The 27073-nt window shown below is 52.9% G+C and overlaps 1 long non-coding RNA gene across 1 annotated transcript; it reads left to right on the top strand.

Moving 5' to 3' along the window:
- Positions 1–24974: 24974 nt before the first annotated feature.
- On the top strand, positions 24975–26463 carry LOC121658151. Its single transcript, XR_006013851.1, has 2 exons — positions 24975–25305; positions 26233–26463. It is a non-coding gene; the product is annotated as an uncharacterized LOC121658151 (long non-coding RNA).
- The last annotated feature ends 610 nt before the right edge of the window (positions 26464–27073 follow it).

Raw genomic sequence — 27073 nt, 5'->3', positions numbered from 1 at the left:
CTTTCCTGGGGCATTGCTCGGGGGAGAAGAAATGCTCCCCACGAGGGTCATGGTGACCCCCCCATGGCCCCTCTGTGCCTGTACCCCACTATGAGGGTGCCAAAGCCCTGGGAGCAGCCAGCCCTGGCTGCCTCACCTGGCTCTTTCTGTTTGGGGCTGCCTCCATGAGACAAAGCATTCCCTGTCCCCCTGTCCCCGCTCCCATGGGCATAGCATTACCCACCCCAAGGATCCCCATACAGTGCTACAGCCAGGGGTTATTTTGGAGAGGATTTTTTCCTGGGAAACCATTTGGAAGCCTGAGCAGCACAGGAGTCCGAATCTGGCCCGAAGCATTTCAAATATGCCTCGCTGTGGGCTGGAGCACCGAGCCTGCCTTAAGCGGGCAAGGGATCTAGTAATCACAGCCTCCCATCGTCCTGCCAAGGCCACAGGAGCACAGCTCTGGCCTCCACAAAATACTCTCCAGAGGCTGAATATTGCACAGATTTCCACCTACCCCCGAAGCCCACAGTGGGAAACTGGGGCTGAGCTCAAGATGTGGCGCCTGCCCCAGCTGTGGCTCCCATGATGGGGGCTTGTAGGGTTTCCAGGGGCTGTTGGTTACTTGGATGATAACATCACTAATTGTTGTGATTAGTGATAATCCAGGAGAGAGAAACAGGAAAGAGAAAAATTGGATTTTGGGTGTCTCTGCATCACCCTTGGGGGTGTTCTTCCAGCACAGTGGGGAAGCAGATGACGTTTCACTGAGCTCAGCATTTTGGGAACTGCCACCAAAACTGAGAGCTTCCCTTTCCCACACACTTACTGACTGCTTTGGGTTTCACAGCTCTCCCCAAAAATATATAGTGGGGAAATCAGTGATTTTGGTACAGGAAAGCTACCAAGAAGCTTCATTTAAAGGTTGCAATGTGCTTACGTGATCCAAATTATACTGGTTTGGTTTGGTTTTGGAGGAGACACTTTCCAGATTTAACCATTTTTTTGCTGAGTCCCTTCAAATCACAGAATGTGCACTTAGGGCACAGAGGAAACTTCTCCCAGACATAGGAAACCAAGTCATATTTTTAAATGGCACTTGGGCCTTCTCAGCCCATACTCCAGGCATCCAGCCTTGCCTGAGTTGAGAGGAGTTTGATTAGAATTTATGAATAATTTTGCTTACCTCCAAATTTACACTTTTTATAGTAAATATATACTTCTCCAACAGTTTTTTTTTTGTTGCTGACAGGCAAGGGCAGTTTGGGCCATGAAAAGGAAAGGGTGGAAATGGGGTTTTTCCCTGCATGACTTTGCCAAGAAGAGGGAACTCCATGAGCAGTGGAGCCTGGACAGCATCCACAGCAGGGACACACACTGGGAACAGGGTGATCCATCCTGGAAAGGGGGTGACAGGCTGGAAATGGGTGACATATGCTGGGAAAGGTGTGATGCATGCCAGGAAGATGTGGCACACTGCAAAAGGGGTGACACATACCAGGATGGGGCTGACGCTCACTGGGAAGGAGGTCACACAAGCCAGGATGGTGGTGACACAGATGCTGTGGAGTGTGTGACACATGCCAAGAACAGGTGACACTTGCTGGGAAGGAGGTGATGGACATCAAGAAGGGAGTGACAGACATTGAGAAGGGAGTGACAGACATTGAGAAGGGAGTGACACATGCCAGAAAAGACATGATGCCCATCAGGAGAGCAGGGCAGGGCCCTGCACCCCAGCCCAGCAGCTGCAGAGGGCACAGGGCACCCAGGATGGCATTGGTGTGCAGCAGCATGGCCAGATCCTTTGGTGACAGGCCACCTCAGCTGTCACACATGTGCCCACATGTGGAGCAGCCCGACAAGGAGCGACGCCTCACAGAGCTGCTCCCCTCTGCCCAGCAGCAATACCCACCACTGGTGCTTGAGCTGTGGCTAATGTCCTTTCACCGTGTATTATACAAATAATATAAATAACTCCTCCTCGGACTTCAAACATGCCACTTCAGATGTATGGTGGGAGATTACAGAGTTTGTTAAAACTCAGGTCTTCAATCATCTGGGCAGTTTCGAAGCTGCTCACTAAAATACAGATCAATGCTTCAATTTTATGGGAGGCCTGTCCCATGTGACCAGACTCAAATCCCTTATTTTATGGCTTGCTTATACATTCCTGGTGAAAAACGGTTTACATTTTGGGCCCCGGGAGCTCTCCTAAATCAGCTGCCAGGTTTTTGCAGCTGGTAGTAAAGGGAAGTGCTGTCATCGGGCTGCCCGGAGGTGAACAAACGAGCCGCCAGCCACGGGACTGACGGCTCGCCCCGACCCTGCGCCAGCTCCCCGGCTGCTGCTGCCACGGGGACACCGACCTGGCAAGGGGACACCGCCTGTGACACCCTGGGCACCCCCCCAGAGGCGCCATCCCCACGGTAGCATCTCCCCCTGGGAGACCCCAAAGCTTCAGGACTTCGGAGACACTCAGATGAAAGGGTTAAGCCAGACTGGACGGCTGGAGAGGAGAGGGATGTTAATCCCCCGGCTCTGGGGCTGCTAATTATTTGCTGATTCAGCTGCTGAGCAGAGCCCAGCTCCAAAGCAGGGCCTTGGCCCTCGCCTGCTGTCAGCACTGGGGTGCTGATGCTCCTGCTGTCAGTTTTGGGGTGCCAGGGCTCGGGCTCACCTGTTTTGTCCCAAGAGGCAGAGCTGAGCTCCAGCTGTCCCTCTGTCTTGAGTGCAGCAGTGTGTCACAAGCAGGTTTTGCAGGGAAACTTAGGCACAGGTTATCCCTGGGCAGACCCAAAGGAGTCATGATTTTATCCTCTTTAATTTTCCAGCAGTGCTCCACCCTTTCCCTTCACTGGTGAGCATGAGAAAGGGGGCCAAGGGCTTGCTCCTCTTGGAGGACCCTGAGCCCCAGCAAGGAAAGGAGCTGCCACCCACCATGGTGACACAGGGACCTGCAGGAACACGGCACAGCGAGCAGCATTTGGTAGCACGCCCACCTTTCCCGACTTCATTGCTCCCCTCCTTTAACAATCACAACAAGCTCCCAGCATTTCCTGCCATCCAGGATCCCTGAGTTTACCACTAACCAAGTCCCCTCCTAAGCCCATAAACCCCATTGTCAGCTGCCACCTCACCCAGGCAGCTTCAGCACCGAGTTACGGCCGTGACTCTCGGCTCTTGCCGGGGGAGCAGAGGTGCCATTGGTAGCAGAGGTGCCGTGGCTGTAACTCCCACACGTTTAAACACCTCCTTGCCCAGCTCCTTCCCAACAGCACTGTGACAGAAAGCAGCTGCTTTGACACAGAAGGGAACTTTGAGCTGGGGAGTAATGGAGGTGAAAGGATCCTGAAGGGTGAAGGTGGGTGCCTGGGTGTGCTGGTGGGGCAATGAACCCAAGCAAACCTGAAGCAGTGGTGGGATGTGGTGTTACGGGATGGGAGGATGGCTGAGCCCATGGGCTCAGATTTTCCCTTCCATTGCTTCTCACTGAGGACACTGTCATGGGAGCAGAAATCCCCATGGGGAGGCTCATCTATCCCACTCCCTGTCTCTCCTGCACGAGGAGGTTTGTCTCCTCATGGGGCTACCACAGATTTTCCACACAGTAACTCTGTGACAGGATGGTTGGATGAGATGCATCTAAAATCTATCTGGGTTGACCTCCTCCAGCACCTGCCCAAGTGAACTTTCATGGTACCTTGGTGGCATCTTGAGGAAACCCAGCTCCTTTGCCCTGGCTCCTGACCTCCTGGTGTGTCAGGAAGCTTGTCCCCTGCTCTGAGCATGGCTGGGCAGGATTCCCTGTCCCCCACTCTGGTAAGGGCCAGTAAAACAACAGGTAATCTTATCCCACCCTTATTAAACAAAGCTGAATTTCCTTCTTGGGGAAAGCAGACAGCATCCTCCTGCTTCCACCTATTTAGAGGATAGCTGAAGGTTTGGGGTTTTTTCTCTGTTGCAAATGGGTAGCTTCATAAAGAACAGAAAAAGTAAAAAATGGCCACATTCATCTTGCTTTGAAAATGCTGCAAATAAAATCAGTTCACTCCCAGAATAAGCTCTGCCTTCTTTTTGCGGTTGACTCCTGCCAGTGCTAATTGGAGCCAATAGGCACATCACGAGGGGAGCAACCCCCTTTACAGGTAACACTTCAGCCTGGCGAGCATGTTTACAGCCTTATTTCAAAGCCTTAAGGAGGAAGGATCTGTCATAAACCCTGGCAGCTTTCACTGAGCAAACAGTGCTGCTAGAACAGTTAAACCCCCAGCATTTGGGTGGAAAAATATAGAAAACACGTGTGTTTCCATGCGAGCTCTGCTGCTGTGCAGAGCTGGCTTTGTGGCAGTGCAGGGCAGCTGTGGAGCCTGGTATGTCCTAGGTGATAAAGAGCCATCTCTGGCAGGGCTCAAGGACACTATTAGGTCTGGGTGACCCTGAGGACCCCCTGGGACCCTCACCCTGCCCATGGAAGGGCATCCATATAATCCCAGTGCAAGGTTTAAGGAGATATATTCCCTTTACTGCGCTTGTCCTAAAATGAGCCCTTCAAATTTTGGGGTGTCTGAAGACAGTGATCTAGAAGAAAACCACCATTCCCAATTAGTGAAGGAGTTAGGTGTTGGTTTATTCATTTAAAGACAAAAAATATCTTGGGGAAACTGCAGAAGTTAGTCAAGACATTTTCAGGATTACTTTTATCTGAAGAAAATAAGGAGAGATTTCCTGTAGTAAGGATGTCAATGAGGTTTATAGGAAAAGCTCTGTGCAGGTGTCGATGAATGTGTGAAGGAGCCATGCTCAGGGACTGGGATGGGGAGACCATGGCCTGCACCTGCAGCTGATGCTCCCGATGCTGGATGCTGCATCTCTTGCTGCAGCACCATCTGCTCAGCCATCCTCACCTCTAACACTTGGGGATAAACTCAGTGTGAACAACTAGCAATAAATCAGCTCTTCCTTGCGCAGACCCCCCGATGGTGCCCTTTGTCAGCCCCCCTGCACAAAGTAGCTGATGGTGCCATCTCCCACTCTCTGCAAGGTTAGGACCTCTCCGTCCCTTCAGGGCAGGGAGCAGGAGGCTGGCAGGACTCCAGCAGGGGCATGGCACTGCCACAAGCCTTCCCCCAAAGATGAATGGCTGCCAGTTTTCTTAATCCAGCCACTTTGGAAAAATTGTTTGTTCTCATCCTGTTTGAAACAGCTTCAAAGTGGCTCCAGTCTAGACTGTGCCAAGATGAATTACAAACCTAAAGCACTGATATAAACCATAGGGGAAGGAGTCATTTGCTCTAATGTAATTAAAACAAGATATCATAATGTATGTAAGTATGTATGTGTGCAGGCAGGCTCTCCTGGCAGGGAAAGAGCATGGTGCTGCCAGGCTGTCCCCAGCAGGGACCATCCCTCCTGGGCTGGGGGTTTTGTCCCTTTAAGGGGTGGTGGAGCAGGAAGACCACTCCTCCAGCATCTGACAGCCAATCAGGCTGTGACAGGTACCTGTGACATCACTACAGCTGCTAGAAAAGGTAACGGCACTGAGCTCTGCTGGGTGGTGATTGGACATTGTGGTTGGTCATGACCCTGGTTCATGGGGTTGGTTACATCCATGATCCTGGTTTATGGTGGTTCATCATATCTGTGATCCTGGTTCATGGTGTTTGGTCATGCCCATGATCCTGGTTCATGGTGGTTGGTCATGTCCATGATCCCAGTTCATGGTGGTTGGTCATGTCTGTGATCCCGGTTCATGGTGGTTGGTCATGTCCATGATCCTGGTTCATGGTGGTTGCTCATGTCCATGATCCTGGTGTGCAGTGGTTGCTCATGTCCATGATCCCAGTTCATGGTGGTTGGTCATGTCCATGATCCCAGTTCATGGTGGTTGGTCATGTCCGTGATCCCAGTTCATGGTGGTTGGTCATGTCCGTGATCCTGGTTCATGGTGGTTGGTTACATCTGTGATCCTGGTGTGCAGTGGTTGCTCATGTCTGTGATCCTGGTGCTCATGTCCATGATCCTGGTGTGCAGTGGTGGTTGTTGGTACCCATGATCCTGGTGCATTGTGGTTGATGCCCATATGTGGGGCTGGTGTGTGATGTCATTGCTGGGAGCAAAGTGGAAGGCTCTGGAGAGGTGGCAGTGTGACAAGAGAAGCCCAGACCTTGGTCATGGGAGGAAGGGAATGGCAGAAGGGGTGTCCTGATGGAGAAGATGAGGCAGGGAATGGGAGTCTTCCAGCATCCGGATGCCTTTTGTCGAAGGGTATTTGATGGGAGCTTTCCTCCAGACCACCTGTGGAGGCAGCTGAGGAAAAGGGCTTTTACTCCACAAAATACAGAGGGAAATAAACACTTCTTCATTCGAATAGCTCTAATTTGTGATGAACTAGATCAAATGATAAGCAATTGTTCCACTTCAATTAAATTCAACTCAAGTGAAATAGACGAGGATCCCCTTGTTCTTTAAGTCTCCTCTCATTCGCTGAAAATGAGGAAGGAGGAGAAAAAGGAAAGAAAACAACCTTTGAAATTTGGGGGAAAGTAAAGTAAATAAAATTGTGATTAAAATTCTAATTCTGAGTCATTTTGTCGACAAATAGAGAGTCCTTGATAAATAATGATTATATAAATTCAAGAGACTTTATAAAAAGTTAAAGATCATTAATTTTTCACCATGACTTGGGATAGAGACAAAGCTCAATGAAAGTGAATCCTAGGACAAGAGGCAATTGCCAGCTACACTGTGTGTCTTTTTGTTTTAATAGCATTATGACACTTGTAAATTCAGGTATGTGTATGTACAGCTGGAAGTTAATAAGTGTCTGAACATATGTGTATGCAGAAGTGTTTGTGAGTGGACATGTGCTGTACATCATCCCTCCACTCCACATTGCTGTCCTCCCCAAGACCACAGCCTGGCTTTAACACCTCTCGGATCTCCTGTCAGGGTCTCTTTCCCTGGAGCTTGCAGCAGTGGATCATTTCAGGTGTGCGATGCTTTCACCCCTGCACTAAGCACAACACAATTCTTTTGCCAGTCAGTCCTGAAAAACGTCCCTCTGGTGCTGCCCAGACGCCGTCCCCAAGGGTGCGGTGGCAGCGCGGGAGGGGTGGGGACACCACCGCGGGATGCCCTGGTGTGATGCCTGATGGATGCGCGTGGAGTTTCGGCCCGTGCCACAAGAGGTCTCACGGATTTCATCGGGACCATCGGAGGAATAAAATCCCTGTTAATGCAAGCGGGAGTAACGCTCGTGGGACCTCTCAGACGCAGGTGGAGTGTGGCTGTTGGAGTGTTCCCTGGGAACAGCCCTAAATCTCCGTCCTGACAGCCCTCGAGCCGGTCTCCAAAGCTACTTTATGCCTGTGACAAGCAATTGTCCCTCATCACTCCTGGCAAATCACTTGCGGTACACTTTTATGGGATGGTTTGGGAGCCTGCAGGCACAGAGAGCCCATGGCCATGGAGCAGAACCCCGTCTGGGGCTGAGCTGCTTTTACCACTTGTGCCCATCTCAGTGCAGGGTAACCTGCTCTGCTCCTTGCCTGCGTTCCCTTTACATTCCATTTGTCACATCCACAGCTCCTGCAGGCAAAGCGCGGTCCCCTCCCCACGTCCTGCCCATGTCCCCACCCTGGACTGCCCGCACCCTCCCAGCACCCACGCAGTCTCTGTGACCACATAAATTTCAGCTCGGCGCTTTGAAGTCCCGAGGAGGGGAGTTGTTGTTTTTGTTTGTGAGTGCTTATCGCCGCGATGCTCCCGCCTGTCTCTCGGCGATGGCTCCGGCCTGCCGTCCGTGCAGCCCCGCTGCCAGGGACCGCCGGGCTGCCAGCGCCGCCTGATAAGGATGATGGATGGGGATGAGCTTGGCTCCACCATGGCCGGCTGCTTACTGGGAGCCAGAGCCGGCCCAGCGCTCCCTGAGCCTGGAGGAATGCGAGTTCCTGGGATGGAGAGCCGGCACGGGATGCAGGGCCCTCCACCAGCCCTGACAGGGGGTGTTGGCACCACATCAGTCAGGGTCCTGTCCATATCCCCTTGCCCACGGAGCAGGGTGGGCAGTGCATATCCAAATCTGCAGCCTGGTTGAGGAGCAGTGGGGAGGGGATGCTCCCACCCTGCTCCATCACTTCCAGCGTGGCTCTGCAGCCCACCCTGGTCCCCTCGATGGGATGAGGGCAGTGGGTGGCTTTGACAGGTGATGGGGGGACTGCCACCATGCTGCTGGGGTGACACCACATCTGTTAGCAGCAGCCTTATGCCGTAGGGAGACCTGCAAGCAGATGGTCCTCACTTGCTGTGCCAGGGAGATGCTTTTGTTTAAATTAGGCTTCCTGGGTTGGGAGCAGGTCTGAGTGGGCTCTGCACACCCTGATCCCTTCAGGAGGGTGGGCTCCAGCATTGAGGGGTCCCTACCCTGGGTTTAGGGCATCCCAGCTTTGAAATGATGGTGCATCACATGTGGGTCTCCCCAGCCTTCAGGGAGGCTTTTGCAGTGATTTTCAGAGCTGAGCTGCTGCAAACATACCTGGAACTGCTCTCTCCATGGGCCAGCTCTTGTTCCCGACTCAAAGCAAGCCAAAGGAAACATTTTTGTGCAGCTACCACAAGGCCCATGTTGTAGTTTCTTTGCAATGCTGTTCTTGCTTCTCTCCCTTACCACAAGTTTTCTTTGCCTGCCTTTGACCCAAACCTCCCTCCCTTTTGTATTTCTTTCCCACTCCCTTTCTCCCAACCTGTGCCATGGAGGACTCAATGCCTCTGCTCTCAGGTGTGAGCTGCAGAATTCAGCCAGCCCAAACCCTCTTCCCCTGGAAAGAGTCTGGATCTGGTTCCCTCTAACAGGCAGGATAACGAAGAGCCCAGAGCACGGAGATTGCCTCTAGTCCATTCCCCACAGCATCTCTCACTGAGCCCTGCCAAATGCAAACCTGGGATAAAACACACTAATTCCAGCCCCTCAGTCAGACAACGGAAAAATTGGATGCCTTTCCACGCCAGCCTCATTACGAGGGTTTCTTAAATGGAGGTTGTGCTTATAATTAAATAGCCATATCTTGGCTCCCCAAGACAGGAGGAAAAGGCAATTTGAAAATGTATTAAAACAGAAAGTTTGGCAATTCTCCTGGATTCAGAACAATTCATGGATTTAAATTGTTCCATTTCAAAAATGCGTGCTTGCTTTCAATGGAATTAAATAAAGATGTGCAAGATGGAGGGAAAGCAGTACTTTCCTGAATGTTTTTCCCTCTCTGGCTATGAAGGGAAGGGGTAAGTCTGGGCTCTGAGAACTTCCTTGGTAGCCATGTGGGCTGCTCTGTGTGGCTGATGCATTGGCTGACTCAGCTGAGGAGTATAAGAAAGCAAGAAGTCCTATTAATGCCAAACTTTCCAAAATTTTTCATCCTGGTTTCTGGTTTTACTCTAACCTCTGGCACTCCCTAATGTGCTCCTGCCACTGGTGGGACCAGCTCCCCAGGCATGAGCTGTGACTGTCTGGGGATGGACAGGCTCCTCTTCTCCAGCTGCTTTCTTTTCGGGGGTGCCACATTAAAAATAATGGTCTCAAGGTCGCTAACAAAGGACTCCTCAGGCATTTTGCACTCTTTGATTTGGCATGAAACATTAGTAATAGCATCATTATACAAGTTTCCACGTCTACAGGGGGAAACTCATGAGATATTTGAGAACACATCAAAATCTAACACCTCTTTTACTCCAAGAAAATATAAAAAACACCCTTAATTTCTCTTTAGACAGCAGCTCTTGTGCTGGGAAGGTTTAGCTCGGCAATAGCAGATGAAGCTCCTCACTTGACCAGGGGTAGTTACTGGGGAGGAATGGGAAGCTCCAGGAGAAAGTAACCCCTTGCACTTGCACACCTTTGCCTGCTTGTGCATTTAAGAGTCACTTATTCTAAGCCCCAAACAGAAAAATCCTGTCCCTGCTCCCTCTGGCTCCTCTGGCACCACACGTGCGTGTGTCAGCTGGGAGCTGAACGGGAGATGAACTGTGAGATGACTTATCCGGGTAGCAGGGAAGATGGAGGAATAGTTTGAATCCAGACCAAATCCTGAGCTCTGTGGGCTTCACATAAGCATTTAAGCCTTTGGTTGGGATCTGGTGATAGAAGAGGGCTGGAAAGCACATTTCTTTTGTGGTTAAAGGTCCTTTTGCCAGTCCATAAATCCAGAGGGAGGTCTGTTTATTCTGTTTACTGCAGTTACCTAACCTGTGAGCCTCTGTGTAAATGATGGCAATTTGATTTAGGGGGCAGCTGCTCTCCCTGTGGCGTGTGCACCGTGTCCCTGCCCAGACCCCCACGCAGGCAGAGGGATCTTCCAGAAGCTGGGAGATAAGAGCAATAAAAGCCGCAGCTCTCTCCAGCGCCACTGCCGTTGCATTTGCTTTGGCACAATCACACACTGCTGTGAACTGGTGGGAAGAGGGACCCGAGCCCAAATTATGCTTTTTCCTTTCCTTATTTTAAGGAAGCAGCAGGCATTTCCCAGAGCTCCCCAGATGCAATGTCCCATTTCCACCCTGTCACCCCAGGGGTGTCTGAGAGCTGCTATCTGATGGGGCTTGGCCAGGTGAGGGGGTGGCCAGACTGATAACCCCCCCTGACTGCACAGCACGGGCAGCTGCTGTCCCAGCCTTCCTCACCTGAGAGGTGCTGACTCTCCAGAGCCAAAATCGGCTGCCAGATAAGAGAATGACTCCCAGATAATGGCGCCAGCTCCTCCAGATGAGTCCCCCAGCCCCTGGGGAAAACTGTCTGTGTTGTCTGTCTGTAGAGCAAGAGGAAGAAGAGAGTTTGGGCTGAAAGGGAAAAATTTGAAGGGGAAAAAAAAAAATCACCTTTGAAGCCCCAGGCTTGTCATGCTGGGCTTGGACACAGGTTTGGCAACAGAAGAGGGGTGATGCAAAGCTGGACTGCAGCAAGGGAGGAAAGTGACTCCAATCCAGGGGCTCCCCACTTCCCACAGCCTGGGCTCCATCCTCCAGAGTCCCTTCAGCCCTCTCTCCACCTCCTCCCACCCGCCTCCCTTAAGCAGCCACGGGATTCCCTTGGCCTTCTCCTCTAGAACGCTGCTGCCAGTTTTGATGCAAACCATTGCGCTCTCCCGATCCCCCCCCATTTCCAGGCCAGAGCAGCGCAGGGGGGATCAGCCCAGGTCCTTGCTGTTTAGTCTACCCATCAGACTGGTGACGAGCAGTCTAGCAGCTGGCAGAAAGCACTTTTCTAATTGCTCGGATGCCGGCTCTGAGCTGTTTGTCCTGTGGATCTTTCTTTAAATCCTAGAGTGGGGGAAGGGGAGGATGATTGGCAGAGGGGTGGGTGAAAAATGTTATGTTCCCAGCATTGAAGTCTGGGCAGCTGGAAAGCTGCTGACCTCAAATGAGAGGGATTTGGGGTGTCGTTTGCTGGGAATAATAAAGTCAAGAAGCACAGCATCCTCTAGTCTGGGATAGCTCACTCCACCTTTGGCTTGGAGAATCCTCGACTGAAAAGCTGGACAGGCAGCACGTGGCTCTGGGCGTGCAGATGTTCATGCAGATGTGAATGTGCATTTGGTGGTGAGGGTCTGAGGACCCCTCAGCCTGGAGCATGTGGGCAGCTTGGTCCCTCCAGTTCCAGATGTGATGCAGGGGGATGTCCTGCCTCGACTTCAAGGCTTGAAGGGTTGAGGAGCCGCATTTGGCCTCAACTCACGTGTGCACTCGAGTACGTAGGCAAAGCAAGTGACTCAGGGCATTGGGGTCCCTACTTTGAACACTGATCAACGTGAACCCCAAGAGCTCAGGGCTGCCAGCTCAGGGAGGGGTGTAGACACTCAGAGGAGTCAGTGCAGCAGCAGGAATGACAAAGTGGGTAGTCCAACCTGACCAAAGAGATGGGCTTTGTTTTCTCTAGAAAGCTGGAAATGGAGAGGGACATGATAAGAGTCTCCCAGGACCTCTGAGACAACAGTGACCAGTTGATCTCAGGGTCTGCTGAAGTTGGGACAAAATGTAATCAACTTAGTTTGCAATGAGAAAGCTCACAGGTCAGGTATTAAGACAAATGATTCAGGCACCATAGGACAGTCAAGCCTGTGCCAGGTTATGTGATGGGTAAAACCAAGCTGGACAAGGCTGTGGGAGGGCAGTCAGGTGCAAGTGTGGGGCTTAGAAGGGCTTTAATTCCCTGAGCTTGGTGGTCAGGCAGGGGACACACAGTGGCATCATGCACCAAGGACATCCTTGTCCTGCATCCCTGGCTGTCCCCATTCCAGCAGCTCTGTCTCCTAATTGGCTGGACAGGCTTGACCCAAACCATTTACTCCTCTGTCACAGCACAGCCTGAACCACTCAATGTCCCCTCAGCAGCTCCTGCCCTGCCGTGGGACAGGGACCAGAGAGATCTCCCCAAACCCTCCCTCACCCTGTGGCTCTGCTCTGGAGGTGGCATTTCTAAGCCCAGGAGAGCAAAGCTCGGCAGCTTTTAGACACTTACAAGATATTTTACAGGAATTTTCAAGCTATTTTCTAAGCCTTGTTTTGGGCTGGTGCCTTTTGGCATTTTAAAGAGAAAAATTATGTGGAAGCTGAGGCTTATTAAAATCCAAAACTCGACCACTCCTGCAAAAACAACCCCGTTTGTTCCAGGCTGGCTTTTATGGCTGCCTGTGCGTGATGAAAACTGGCTGGGGCTAGCGGCAGAGTGGTGTGGCTATTGCCATATCCGAAACCGCATGTTCACGGGTGTGTTCCTGATTTGTTGAAGCGCTCCGACTTTGGAAAGGTTTCGTTCAAACAGAGACGGTGGGGAGCGGTGCTCGTTTGGGGTTTTGTGGCTCTTTTCATGTGACTTTGGATCTCTGGTTAAAAAAGCAGAATTAATCAAGATTAATCAAAAGAAAAGCACTTTCTTCCCCTTTCGCAGGCTGCAAGGAGCACACGCACTCCACAGTTACCGTCTGCAGCAGGAAAGCTCCCAAATCCTGGATCTCCCCAGCTCACGCTCCTGCCCGCATCCTTTCTGTCGCAGTCTGCTGGTGACTAAGGAGGTTTATCTGCAGGGCTTTGCAATCAAAGGGCTGCGATAGGCAGGGAAGGATTAACCCCAGAAGGGGAGGAAAATCCCTCGCCGCCTCCTGCTCCATACATCAAACGCAGCGGCCGCGCGGCTCCTCTGCAGCGCAGCCCAGCAGTTAATCACGGAGGAGCCCGAGCCTCGGAGACGGACGAGACCTGACATCTGGCTCCTCCAGCCAGCACAGGACCCTTCATGCACTCCCTCAGCCTGTCCCAGCCTCGGGGCTCCCACTCGTGCCCGTCACCCTCCTCCGGGCTGCTCTCCCCAGTGCCCCCACACCAGATCCCGTGCGGCCGGGCGGCCACTTGGCAGCAGTGTGTGTGCAAAGAGAGATGGGATGGTTCATTCCACGGTCATGGGACAGTCATCAGCTGTGCCATTGTGGCTGCCAAGCCTCCCATCCTGCCCAGCCAGGGACGGGGAGGCACTCCCTCCTGCAGTGCAAGGCGCTGCTGTGCAGGGGTGCAAGCGTGCAAGCTTCCCTGGGACCGGAGCATGTCCCTGGCATTACAGGGCTTCCCCCCATGCGGTTTCCATCCCATGGGCTAATGTCTATTGATAATGATCCTTTGGAAGCGTTTTGCACTTACCACGAGAGGCAGCAGCTCGCTCAAACTCCACAGTCCAATGCGTTCATAAACTTTTTACCTGAGCCGTCGCCCCTTCCTTTTAGTCCAACCTGCGTGTCCTGCACCCCAGCCCAGCCCCTTCCCTCCAGTGCCAAGTGCTGGATCACACCCACTGCAGGCTGACAGCAGCGAGATGTCCCACCTGGGCAATGCCAACACCCACAAATGGCACCGTGCCACACGCTTTCCCCCAGATGATTAATCACCACCAGGACTTCAGAGAGGAGAGATGGTAGCCCTGGGAGCTGGATGAATGTTTGAGCTAGAGTGCACAGCTAATGCTGTGATGCCTTGCTGAACACATCCAAGAGCAGCTGTAACATCCTCCTGGCAGGTGAGTGGTCCCTGAGCAAGCAGAGTGATTTGATGTTTGGAGGAAAGATCAAGGGACTTTTAAGGGAAAAGATCCTGGTTTTGCAGCCATAACAGTTTCCTTAGAAGACACAATGGCCATCCCTGCCCAGTCCACAAGCCAACCTGTGGGAGGCATCCAGGCATGGATGCTCCAGCTTGAAGTGTTGTGATCCATGTCCACCTTCAGTTTAGCAGGAAGCACTCCTGGGACTCTCATGGCAGGCAGGAGGGGAGTATCCAGCCCAGAATGGAGGATGTGTGCTGCCACTCTGGCACTGCCACCTGGGCATGTTTTCAGGCAGCTGCTCAGTGCTGGCCATACCCTTGGAGACCTGATGAATGCCCTGCCTCACTTGGAACATGATCCTGGCAGCTCAAAGTGCTGTGTTGGGCAGGATGGGGACAGCTCCCATGGCATAGGGAGCGCAGGCAGGCTGGCAGCAAGTGCATCCCATAGTGCATCCCTGCGCAGGGAATGGTGGGGAGGCAGGATCCCCGGAGAGGGCTCTGCAGAGCAGCACAGGGCAGTGCCAGACCCGTTCGTGACGGGAGCTGATGGCCAAGAGGGTTATCCCGGCCTGTCTGCAGCTCCATCTGCCTCCCTGCGCACCCGCAGTGGGAACAACACAAAGGAGCGATGCAGGATGCGTGCGTTCACCGTGCTATAGGGATTTCCCTCTCACAGGTGACCGTCACCTGGCCGGCAGCATCCCCAGGACGGGACCCAGGAGAGCGGAATCGGGCCAAGCCCCGAGTGGAGCCGCAGTCCACATGTGCCACCCCCTGGACACTCGGCGTAACCGACTGGAAACCTCCGATCCCGCGGCAGGAGCCTCGAATCTGGCTGCTGGCGGTGGGACTCGGAGATACTTGGCACTCCTGGGACTCTTCTCCCGGCTCAGCGGGACCCAAAGGGGCAGCGGGGCTCAGAGACAGGACTCTGGGCGAAGGGCGTCGTGGGGTGACTTAACCCACAGCCCTGTAAGCGCATTCTCCCAGCTGGGCTCTTGCTGTTTGGGGAGTTTGGCTCTCCCATCCCTGAGGACTGCAAGGCACCGCAGGGAGCAGCAGGGTTTAGGAACTGTTACCTTAAACTATCTCCAAATTTGCAAAGAGCACGGAACCTCTGGGCTTTTTCACCTCGGGATTCTGCCAACCCAGCCCTCCAGGTGTAGCTGGGGTTGGAAGCAGCTGTGTTGTCTGTAGAGCTGAAATTTGGGGAAATGAGGGGGAGGAATTGGCGCTCACTGGCCCTGAGAGCAGAGGACGCAGAAACAAAAAATCGCCTCTTTTGGGAACCCTTGGAAAATGGGATTTATTTGTTGCACAAGCGGGTATTTGCATCTCTCTGCACACGCAGGCTCTGGCAGAGCGCTGCTGCTTGGCCTGGCACCGGAGCCGCGGGATGCCGGCTCTGGGAGCTGAGATCTTATCTCGGGGATGCCCCAGCCAGAGCCAGGGCGTATCAACCCGTACTGTGCTGAGGACACCTTGCAAACGTCCCAGCGTGTTCCTGGGATGTATTTCTGGGATGAAGCCAGGCAGGAGGAGGCTTTCTGCTTTCCTGCCCCGGGCAGCTACTTTTCAAGCAAATCCTTTGTTCCCGCAGGACAAGTGTTTCCCTTTCGAAAGAGAGAAAGGGTTTGTTTTCACGGTTTTTGGAAGAAGGGCTGAGCAGCGTTCCGGGCTCCCCCCGGGCCGGGCTGCCGGCGGCAGATGGCAGCAGAGCCGAGCCGGGGCTGCGCTGCGCTCCCGGGGCTCCCCTCATCCCCGGACTTCCCTGATCCCGGGGCTCCCCCGCTCCCCGGTCCGTCCTGGAACGAGCCAGCAGCAGTTTTTCCTTCCAAGCCGATTTTCCTTGCGGCGCGAGGAGCTCCTCTGCTGACTGTGCCGTGCCCTGGCTCCTTTCCCAGCAGGAAAGGGGAAGCCCCCAGGCAAATTGAAGCTGGCTCTGTGCTGCTCCCCATCCTCAACCACTCCAAAGCTTCCACCGTGACCTTGGCAGGGCCCTGCTGGGCACGGTGACAGTTCAAACATCTCTCTGCCTGCACCATCCTGGGGTCTCATGCCTCCCGGAAAGGATAAGCAATTCCCACTGCACCGATTTTCTAATGCCTCTCAAGAGAGAGCGCCGGGGACCAGGGAGAGGGGGAACCTCCTCTCACCTCCAAATACTCTCTGGAAAACAAAACAGAAAAAAAAAAGCACAGCACAAGGCTGCGGGAGCCATAAACAGGTTTTCAGTGGGTTTTCCATGGCACCTACCACCTGCTGGGAGCTCAGCCAGAACCCACAGCAGAGCATGGCTGGCCAAGGCACCAACCAAAGCTCTCACTTGGCTCCGGTGCAATGCTGGGAGGGGGCCAAGGACACCCCCCTTCATCCTTGGGGTGCTCTGGGGTGCCTGTTTACAGGGTCAGGTGGTTTTGTTGAGTCACGGGGCAGGGCTGGCAAGTGCCCAGAGCTGCAACATCAGCTGGATGGAGGCTTGGGGCTGTGCTATCCTCAAAGAAATAGAGGGGGAAAGAACTGTAACCCCTGGCAGGGAGCTGGGAGCATCCTCCCCAGACTGCCATGCTCCTCTAACACCCTGCTTGGTCAAAAAAGGAATAAATTAAAAACAGGGAGAGGAAAAAACTCTGTTTTGAGAGCACAGATCCCTGGCTGGTGGAGCAGCTCCTGCCAGGAGCGTGGGCACAGGAATGGGATCAAGCTGTCCTGAGAGTCATGGTGTGGGCTGCAAAGCTGGGACCAGGTCCTGATTTGGAGCCATATGATTTTAGGAAGCCCAAATGTGGCCACAGAGGCACATGAAAACTGCTGCAAGCAAGGAGAGAGTCTCTGAGCTTGTATGTGCTTCTGAGCAGGACAGGAGGTGGTTGGGGATGGGGATGCTGGTGATGGAGGATCTGCAGCCTCAGATGGTGCTGAGCCAACCTCAAATATCTCCCTTTTACTCCCTGGATCACCTCTCCCTGGAAGCAGGGTTGGGGGATTTCCACTGCAGAGGCCCAGGGTGAGGGAGAGGGCACGAGAATGGCACTGCCAGTTCCCAAAGGACTGACCATGCAGGGAAGCCCACCACAGCTGCACAACTTCTTGGGCCGCACTGGCACCTGCCACGGTGGGAAATCCTCCCTGTCAGAGGCAGCCCCTCTCTCCCTTGCCGGCTCTGTCTCCTGGCACACCGAGTTATCTCCGGCACTGCCATCCTGGGTGCCTGTGTCACCCCACCCAGCCTGGCTCACCACAGATGCAGTTAAGAGCTGGGGCTGCCCTCTCCTGATTACACACAGGGGTGCTGAAGCTTTTATCATGGGCAAAGCCCTGCTGGCTCACTCCATCCCTCTGGCCTCTCCGAGTGCTCGGAGCCCGGCTGTGCTATCTCCCCTCCTCATGTGAACTGCACGCCTTGCAGCCTGCCTATCTGCAGAGCCCTGCTGAGCAGGACAGGGTCCCTGGCCTCTGCCCAAGGGAAAGTCCCATTTGCTGCTACCTGGGGAACTGGTTCTTCCAGGGAAGGACAGATCCTGATTGCTCTGGTGCTGGCATTGCAAACCCCCAAACACCAGCAGCTGCTCCTGGGACAGGTGCAGCTCAGGAGCTGCCTCCAAACCCTGTCCTGTCCCTGGGAGTGGGATGAATGGACAGGATTGCCCTCCAGTAGCCAGCAGACCTTCCAGATGGGACAAAAGTGTGTTAGAAAAAGTTTAAATGTGAGCAGCCAACCTCACTGCAATTTCCTGGGACTTTTCCTGGTGTTTGGGCTACCACACAAGTGAGCAGGACACTAGAGGGGTTACAAAGAGAACAGCTTCAGTAGGCAAAGCATCCCAAACAGCAGCACTTGGGGAACTCCATGGATTCATCTTCCACTGCCATCCCAAACAGTCCTCAAAAAGCAATTGCACTGCATCTGTCAGTGGACCCCCTGCTTGGAAAGGGGACAACATGGAAGTGTTTAGCCCCCAGAGAGTGTGGGGAGGAGGAGAAATGCTGAGGACCCTGGGAGGACATGTCTGTGTTTGAGGATGAAGCAGACAGCATGCCCCAGTGCCTCACAGCAGCAGCAGCTCATTGCCCCGGCCTTGGCTGGGATTATCAGTGACCATAACACGCCATCACCATGTGGAGAAAGGCAGGAGGTGCCTTAATGAGGCTCGCTAAAGTTAATTATTAAATTAACAGCTTAGACAGTACAGCTGCAGAGACGGCCAGTGCTGGCACAGGAACGGCAGTGCCACGCGGAGCAGGATGGCTCCTGCCTGCCACAGGGAGTGTTCAGGCAAAACCACCTCAGGACCTGCTGGGAGGAGGAATGGGGCTGGATTTGGCAGGTGCAGGGAGGGAGGGATGTGTGTGCAGGGACACTGCCCTGAGGTTTCCCCTCTCTGGTGTCCCCATCCCACCAGGCAGGAGAGAAAGTCAAAAGCAGCCACTAACGTGGGTTTTGTGTCGTGTCGTCCTGGGGAGGTCTTGCGGCCCACTAGCATTAACCATCCCTAGCTGCTCTCCAGGCTCCAGCTGCCATCCTGCTCCAGGCTCTAGGCCACCATCACATGCTCCTCCCTGCTCGGATAAACTGCAGGGATGTTTTGGTTTGGCACGAGCTTTGGTTTTGCGTCTTTAGGAGAGGAATTACAAAATAATAAGATAAGGCTGTAGACTGGAAGCAAGCTCAAAAAAATCCCGTTCCAAGAGTAAAGATGTCTCTCCTGCTGGGCAGACTTACAGGGTGATCTTGGTTTAGGACAGAAATTGCTGTCAAGGGTTTCTGGAAAGCTGGAAAGACCACCTTGAGGTGGAACTGTGCTGACCTTGTGCTGGCTGTACTGAAACAGAGGCAAGATTTCACTGTGGGAACAGGAGCTTAAGTAACTTGGTGGGCTGGAGAGGGGCAATATGTGCTTTTCTCCTTGTTCTTTTTCTGAGGATGGAGACAACCTGAACAATGTCTCTCTCTGAAGAGGATAAACTCCTCTCTGGCTCCTGTTGTTTCCACTCTGAAGTCCTGGCCTTGCTTGCTGTCGGATGAAAATGTGTTTAGGAACAAACAGTGTTAGCTGAGAAGCATGAAAATTGAACAGACTGAAACACAGGCGAGAAATCCTGGCTCTGACTGCTCACGACTTCACATTTATTTCGCTCATGATTTGACTTCAAAGTCTAACAACAAGCCTGGCAGGAGGACAGACTCCCTTACAGGTCAGCACTGTTCCTCTCACCAGACAAGGGAAAGCTCTTGTATCACCGCCAAACTGGGCAGCCAAAATATAACAAAATCCACCTGCAAATTCTGCACTTCTGGCCTGAGATTCTTTCACCAAATGTGGCTGGAGCTGGTCAGTCATTGTCACTCCTGCATCAATCTCCATCACCTAACATCCTCAGGACTTCCTCAATCACTGGATGTAATTGATATTGCTTGATGTAATTGTAGAAATGAATTCATTGATGCAGAACATGGCCACTGCATCCCCAGATTTGCAATTAAACTTCTCATCCCACATTAATTTCCCCTGACAGCATTGGAGGCAGAGGATATTTCAGGTCCCTGAGGTTAGTCTCTTTTCCCCTTGTTGCTTGTTCGGCTGTCAAGAACCTCAGGAGCTCATTGGGAAGCACAGGGACAGAAGAGGCAAGGGGAAATATATAAATTCATAAAATACAGTATCTTGAAGCCTGGGCTCCTGGTCCACTGGCTCTCTGTGGTCTATGGATTCAAGATCTTCCTGGAAGCTTTACAGGAACGTGTCCATGAGCATCCCATAGTCTTGCTTGCCCCCTGGAGCTGGGAAAGCAGACAAGCTATATCCTGGGGTTACTTAGAGATACTCTGGTTAATGCCATTGCAGCTGCTGACCTCGATGACTCTTTCCTACAGCAACAGCTCCGGGCTTTTTAAAACCACTGGTGGAACAATTCCTTTCCTTTGCTCCCATCTCCAGAACCAGGTGAGGTTCTCCAGCCCTCCTGAGGGCCACTACAGAGCCAGGGAGTTCCTTGCAACCTTCCAGGCACTACAGCATTATCTGCCATCCCCAGGCCGGGTCTCTGCGGGGAGGGGAGCTGGGGTACAGTCCCCTTGCCTGAGGCCAATCTCACTCTGCCATCCCCAGCCCTGTTCCTCCTCTGGCTGAGAGGACTGACACAGACACTGCATGTCCAGCCCTCCACGACCCTTTTCCATCCCCACTGACCTCCCTGGGGACAAAGCATGAACACGAGCCCTTTTAGCTGCCGTGTTTGTGTACACAAGCCCACTGCTGACACAGATCTCTTAATCCCCCTGCCTGTGTCCCACAGGCCATGCTTGTACAGCGGTGGCCACGGCTGGGTGCTGGCACTGCACTTTGCTGAAGCCCTTTTACCTCTGACTCGCTGATTAGCTGCTGACAGGGTGTTATCAGGAGGCTGTGGTGGGTGCAGTGGCAATGCCAGCATCCTGGCTACGGGGACTGTCCCCAGCTTCACTTGGTGGCACCAGGGCAGACTGCCAGGGGGCGAAGAGGACTGGTGTATGTTGCTCTACGCTTTGGCGTTGCTTTGCTTCTAATTTATCGTCTCTCCCACTTCATGGGCTTCAGCTCGAAGGTGGAGGTGGCTTAGCTCATGATTCAGCAGGCTGATGTTTCCTTTCCACCAGCAAAATATTTGGGAAAGCAAACACAAAGCTGGCAAGGCTGAGTGGGAGTCACAGCCGGAGGGCCTGGCTCGAGGCAGAGCCCGAGGGGAGGGGATGCTCAGAGCATGGAGCCATGTCCCCTCCATGCTCCCTGGGTGCTGGGTGCACGGGAGAGCTGTGCTGGCTGCACAGGGAGCATCTGTGCAGGATGGAGCCCTCCCAAGTCACAGCGTGGGGAGGAAAGGCAGGAAAACCTGCTCAGCACTGAAACTTCCCTGCAATGGAATGGGAGCAGAAACATATGCAGTGGAGGAAGAACTTCGTGATACCAGGAGCACAACAGGCCCACACAGCACATCCCAAAATTAAAGGAGGCTCATTTAGTCATGCCTGGGGGTCAGGTGGAGTCAGGCATGGAGCTGCCCCTGCTCCAGCCCCTTTGCTTACGTGCACGGTGCAGCTTTTGGACACAGAGATGTGCTGTACCCTCCTGGGGTCCTTTGTCACTCATGGTGTGATGGCTGGTGCTCAGGGCAGGCAGCCAGGACCAGCTGGACAGGGAGTGGGTGTGTGCTGACCCTCTGCTGCGGGTCACAGGAGGAGACCTGAACTCTGTGTGGGACAGCTGGGCAGGCAGCTCAGCCCCACCACTGCAGACTGGCTCTTGATGGGGTTCCTGCCTGGTTCCACCTCCTCTGGTACCCCCAGGACGCCTGTTGGAGTCCAGGCTGCTGGCTGCTTGTGCCTGGCGCCAGAGTCAATGTGGCTGCAAAAGTGGGAAGGAAAGCATTTGGGGTAGGATGCCCAGTGCCCTCAAAAGTGGGGGAGCAGAAGTCTGAACTCTTGCACACAAAAGAGCAAAATGATTTTAACTTCTCACCAGTTTTCAGTCCCCTGGCTATCCGAGGAGGAGAACAGCACCCATTGGATCTGTACCTACTGGTGCAACGCACAGATCCCAGCGTGCTGCCTGCCAGGGAAACACCTGGCAGTGAAATCCTTGTGCTGTGGGTCAGGCCAGGATTTGAATGGCAAAGCCCAGGGCTTTGCTTTGACTGCAGAGGGGTAAAACAGTATTTAAATAACTGCCAGCCCCTGAAAGGAGCAGAAGTCCCACGGGAAAAGAGAGAATTTGCGGCCATGCGTGGCTGATGGCTTCATCACAAATGTACAACCTGCAAAGGGAGCAAGCGAAGCTGCTGGGAGCTGCCTCTGATTTAGTATTTCATAACTTTGGTGGTTGACTCCAAGCATTTTGGCTGTTAATTATCCTTAGGTGCTTAGAGGAAAATATCCCAGCAATTCCACCCATCAATCTTATTGATTCTCACCTTGAGTCTTTGGGAGCTTTTAGGGCACCTGCACAAGCTGCCACTGCTTGAATTAATTGAGCTCTGCAGAGTAGCTGCTGGCTGGTGCCTCCCTGCACATCAAGCACAAGGCAGAAAGATGTATGACCCTGGCCAGTGCTGGTGCAAGGAGCTGATGGCAGGGAAACACAAATTCCTGGGAATCACAGCACATTGCCAGCATGCTTTGTTTCTCCATAGGAATGGCACATCCTTGGGCGAGCTGAGTCAGGGACCTCCAGCACTGCTGTAGGTGGTTGGGACCTGGGAAGGATGCAGGACATTGCATCTGAAGCAAGCAGAGTTTAAGGCATCTTGAACAAGGATGTAGAGGTCTTATATCTCCTTTCTCTTTGTAGAAGTGTCTGAAATATTTCTGCTGAAATTCCTGATGGTAGAGGGGTGGCATGGAGGGTAAATATCCTTCAGAGCAAGTATCAGGCTCAGTGGTCAGCTTATGTCATGTTTTCACGAGCTCCTGGAAATGGAAGTAGTTTAGGGGACATAAGAAATCTTGGGCTAATATATCTCCAGCAAAATATACAAAGTGAGAAATTGTGCTCTAGAGGACATATTGCTTTCAAAAGCCCATGTCATCAATAACTAGGAAATGGGGGAATTTTTCTCAAGCAGTCAAGATTATTTATTGGCTTTGGGGGAGTCCTACAAGAACTGTGGCTTTTGGAGGGAAGAGTTGGGATGGTAGAAGCAGTTATGTATCATTCGATATCCCTCCCTCCAATCCGCTTATTAAAAACATGCAAAAACTCCATGGCAGACTTCAGACTTTTAATTACAGGATATTTGCTCACATTTCAATCTAACTTCCTAACACCAGGAAAACCCATGGGGTGCACTCTCAGGCACGAACACATCTGCAGCACCACTTCCCAGTGTGCAGAGGATGGGTGGAAGCAGCGAGGGGCCGGCGACTCCAGGAGTTGGTTCCTACCCCATGCATGGCACGAGTGCCCTGAGAGCACAGTGGCTTTGGCATCAAACCACTGAGCCCCAGCCCCTGGGCTGTGGAGTCCTGCTAAGTGAAAGCACTTTTTAATGGGCATGTAATGGAACTCGTTAGTGTCTGCTGTTTTATTACGCAGGTTGAAAATTACTTATTGGTGGGAATGTGCTCACTCTTCATGCTGATCTTTCATATGCTTTGCTAGAATGGTCCAAAAGTGAATTAATCTCAGAGCCAGGGAGTGTCTTCCATCTCTGTGCATCACATGGCTGCAGATAGAAAAAGCTTGTGGGACTGTCTGGGAGCACTCAGTGTGTTCTCACCCCTGGGCCCTGGCAGCAGAAGTGGAGAAGAGGCTGCGTGTTGTGCTTTAGTACACGGTCCCTCTCTCCAGAACAGGGGTGGGAGCTCTGGGGTTAAAAACACAGAGCAAGGAGAGGCTAAAATCTGGGTTAAACAATGGGATGTTGGAAGTCTCTCTGGCAGAAACATGAAGGAATGGGCACTTTCTTCTGGTTCTGAGCTAAAGCAGCTTGAAATGTGAGTATTTTGAGTAGTAGAATAAAAGGTTTGGGTGTTTTATTTTAAAAGTACTCGAGTCCTTTGTGGTGGCCAATGTGCCACCAATAGGTGTCTGCTGGGGTTGGGAGGCACTTGCCATGGCAGGGTGTCAGGGATTTGCTGGCAGCCTGCCCTCAGCCCCACTCACCAGTGGGACAGCAAACCAGGACTGGAATTTGGGTTTCCACTGCCTTGTGGGAAAGAATCTCACCCAGACTGAAAAGGTTGGGTCAGATTATCCTGATGAGCAACTTCAGGGCAAGCTGAGTATTTTTCAATGGGAAACAGTCAGGTTTCCTGAAATTGAAAATTCCCATTTCAGTCTCAGAGTTGTAAATGCTGGCCCGGAGTCCTGATAATGGTTCTGCACCAGCATACCACCCTCTCAAAGAGAAGATGTTTCCCTTCTAGGAATGAGCTCTGGGTGTTCTTTGAAAAGCTTTTCCCTGTGGGCACCAGCAGTTGGATGGTCAGGCTGCATTTGCAAGTCCTTTGGGAGCAGGACTTTGACACCCCTCAGGGGCAGTGGGGTTTGTTGGAGGGCAACACTGCAGGGCTGCTGCAGGAAAGTCAGCCCAGCCTTGTGTGCATTGTCCCTGACAATGTTTTTGCCTGGCAGGGTTCATGGAGCAATAACAACCACATAAATAAGTCAAAGCATATGACTCAGGATAGGAAGCTTGGACTTGCCTTGGCAAAATCCTCTTTCTCTTTTGCAAAGCATTAAAGATGCCTGAGCCTTAATACTCTGCCATCCACGTGTAAAGCTTGGGCATCTCACCAGGGAACAGCGTGACCAGCACTGGCAGCAGGCAAACTGGTCTGGAGGTGCTGGGCAGAGAAAATTCCCTTGGGAAGCACACTTCAAATCTGAGCTGACTGCGAGGTCTGCACAGCCCCTGGATGCAGGGAGAAGAGGTGTGATCAGGAGTGTGCTGCAGACGCTGATCAGCATTTGGCACCAGACTAGAGCAAAGGTGAAACTGCAGGAAACACTTTTAACGGTGACCTCGTTGCCACAGCGCTGGACAAAATTAGGAAAGTAGAACCTGAGAAAGGGGCTGAACTACCAGCCAAACAGGATGGTGAAGTTAAGGAGCGTATCAGTCACATTGGCTGCTTTGTGCTCCTTGCCATGCACAGCCTTGCTCCACGCCACTGAACTAAAGCTGTTCCCAAAGGGAAGGTTGGGACCCTAGGTGAGCTTGCCAGACCAGCAGAAATTAAGCTGGGGATATTCCAGCCAAGCAAGACCCAGAGATGCTCAGAGACATTAATGGCCACCATCAAAGCATCTTTAAACCTGCAGGCCAGCACCAAAGCAGCCGGCTGTTTGTGATAAATATGCAAGCCACGCTTCAGTCGGGGAGAAATAAATAAGCTGTTGTACACGGAGCAAGGGAGGTGGGGAGCTCCTGCCCAAATCACTGCTCAGCAGAGGAGTTTCCCTGGAGACTGCTTCCTCGGAGCCTGCGCAGGGCCAGCACAGGGCTGGGAGGCAGCACCCAGAGCTGCTTGATGTGGTCTGGGCAGGCACAGGGACACATCTGGGGTGAAGGATGAGGTGGAGAAGCAGGACTGGGGATGCTGGTCAGGTGCTTTCATTGAATTTGGGGAAAGCGGAGATGGATTACTTCCTGCAGAAATGTGGAGACTCCTTGGCTGCTTCTCAGCAAGCCCCTGGAGGGAGGAGCAGAATATCCAAGTGCCGTGGATGCTGGGCAGAGCAGGGGAAGATGGGTCCAACAGAGGTGAGGAGACCAAGGGGAGAGACATGGCCGGCGTGTTTACACCAGCTGGAGGTGGTGCACACTCAGCTTCCCTTCCCATGAAGGATGGGGTGTTTGAGAGCTGACCTGCCAAGGTGATGTTCCCTACGGCTGATGCAGGAAGCTTGCATGGACACTTCCCTTTCTCCCCCCTCGCTTGTGCATTTATTTTCTAGCACTGAAACCCTGCCGGGGTTTGGCCTGGCTGGGCACAGCATGAGGGTGAGACTCGCCCAGCTCCCTCCTGCCTGGCAGCTCTGGAGCCAGTTTGGCGCTTGGCCACCGCGGGCTCCTTCCCGCTCACGTGGCAGCAGAGCAGCGTCCCAAAGGGACTGAACTGGAATGCTGCACACTGGCTGGGGGACAGGTGAGGGACACCACTGGGCTGCAGGTCCCCTGGCTGCAGCCACCTTCCTCACCCCACTGTGCTCCCCACCCAAGGAGCTGCTCCTAGAGAGGGTGTAGGTGGGACACTGGCTGGGGGTTGTGCAGCTCCCAAGTCACACTCATGAGGAGCGCAGGGACGCCTGGCACATCACGGACTGGGCCATACAGAGCACAGGGTGTGGCCTGGGTTACTGCAGTTGAGGTACTGAGCCAGCCAGGCAGCCAGGCCAGCAGACAGCTCACTGGAGTTATATTTAAACTTCCTTTTGGAATTTTACTGGCCAAGTTCTTGAATGATTTGGGATAACTGCTCATGATTCCTGAGGCTGTGGCACAGGAGGGTACTCTCTTTGCCAAGAGGTTGGGTACCAAGGGATGCAGAGAGCCGAGATGGTCTCAGTGCAGCATCCCTGACAGCCTGGGACTCCCTCTATGGATCCACCAGAGCCCTGACGCTGTTGCCCTTCCAAATGTTGTGCTGAGCTCACGTTTGTTTCTCACTTTCTTCTTTCCTTCCAACAGTGAAATCAGCTTTTCATCCTTCTCCACGCATCAGCAGCTGGGAGCTACGTCTTCAGTGCCTTGTCATGCTGACGGGTCTCCTGCAGGGATTGCATAGATGTGTCCCTGGGGCTGCAGGACATGCTGGGACTTCCAGATGAACCTTTCCGGGCAGAAGCAGAGTCGCGTGGTTGCTGTGATGAGGGAAGAGGCTGGGAGAGGCTTGCATTGAATAAAAAAGGCATCAAGTAAGGGCTGCTGTGAATTAGGCAGGTTGTGCTAAATGGTAACAGCAATGCAGGTTGCCTTTTAAACGTGTATAATTCACGTGCACATACACACAGAGTCTGCAGCCACTGTCTTGCTGGCTGCAAGAACTGAGGACAAATACCAGAAACATTAATGATGGTGATGAGCATGTGACATTCTATCAGCTAGAGATCAATTATGTATTTTAACCTCCTCAAACGAAGGTTTTTCTGGGCACAGGAGATAAGAGGTGGTCTCTCCCCCATCAATGTGTATAAATATCTGAAGGGGGGGTGCCAAGGAGATGGAGCAGGGCTCTTCTCGGTGGTGTTGAGCAATAGGACACAGGCAATGGGCAAAAATTGATGCACGGGAAGTTCCACCTGGAATATAAGGAAGAACTTCTTTACTGTGCAGTGACCCTCACTGGAACAGAAACCAGAGAGGCTGTGGAGTCTCCCTCAATGGAGATATTCAAGAACCGTCTGGATACAACCCTGTGCCATGTGCTCTGGGACGACCCTGTTTACACAAGGAGGTGGGACCAGATGGCCCAACCAGACCGTTTCTGTGATTCTGTGTTCCCCAGGACACGCACCGAGTCCCTTTCTGC

This window comes from Corvus kubaryi, unplaced genomic scaffold, assembly GCF_017639235.1.
Source record: "Corvus kubaryi isolate FWS band 111438036 unplaced genomic scaffold, C.kubaryi_AGA036_p1.0 split2-37374, whole genome shotgun sequence".
NCBI classification, from domain to species: Eukaryota; Metazoa; Chordata; class Aves; order Passeriformes; family Corvidae; genus Corvus; species Corvus kubaryi.
The sequence above is the reverse complement of the archived record's forward strand: the minus strand, read 5'-3'. Positions and strand labels throughout refer to the sequence as shown.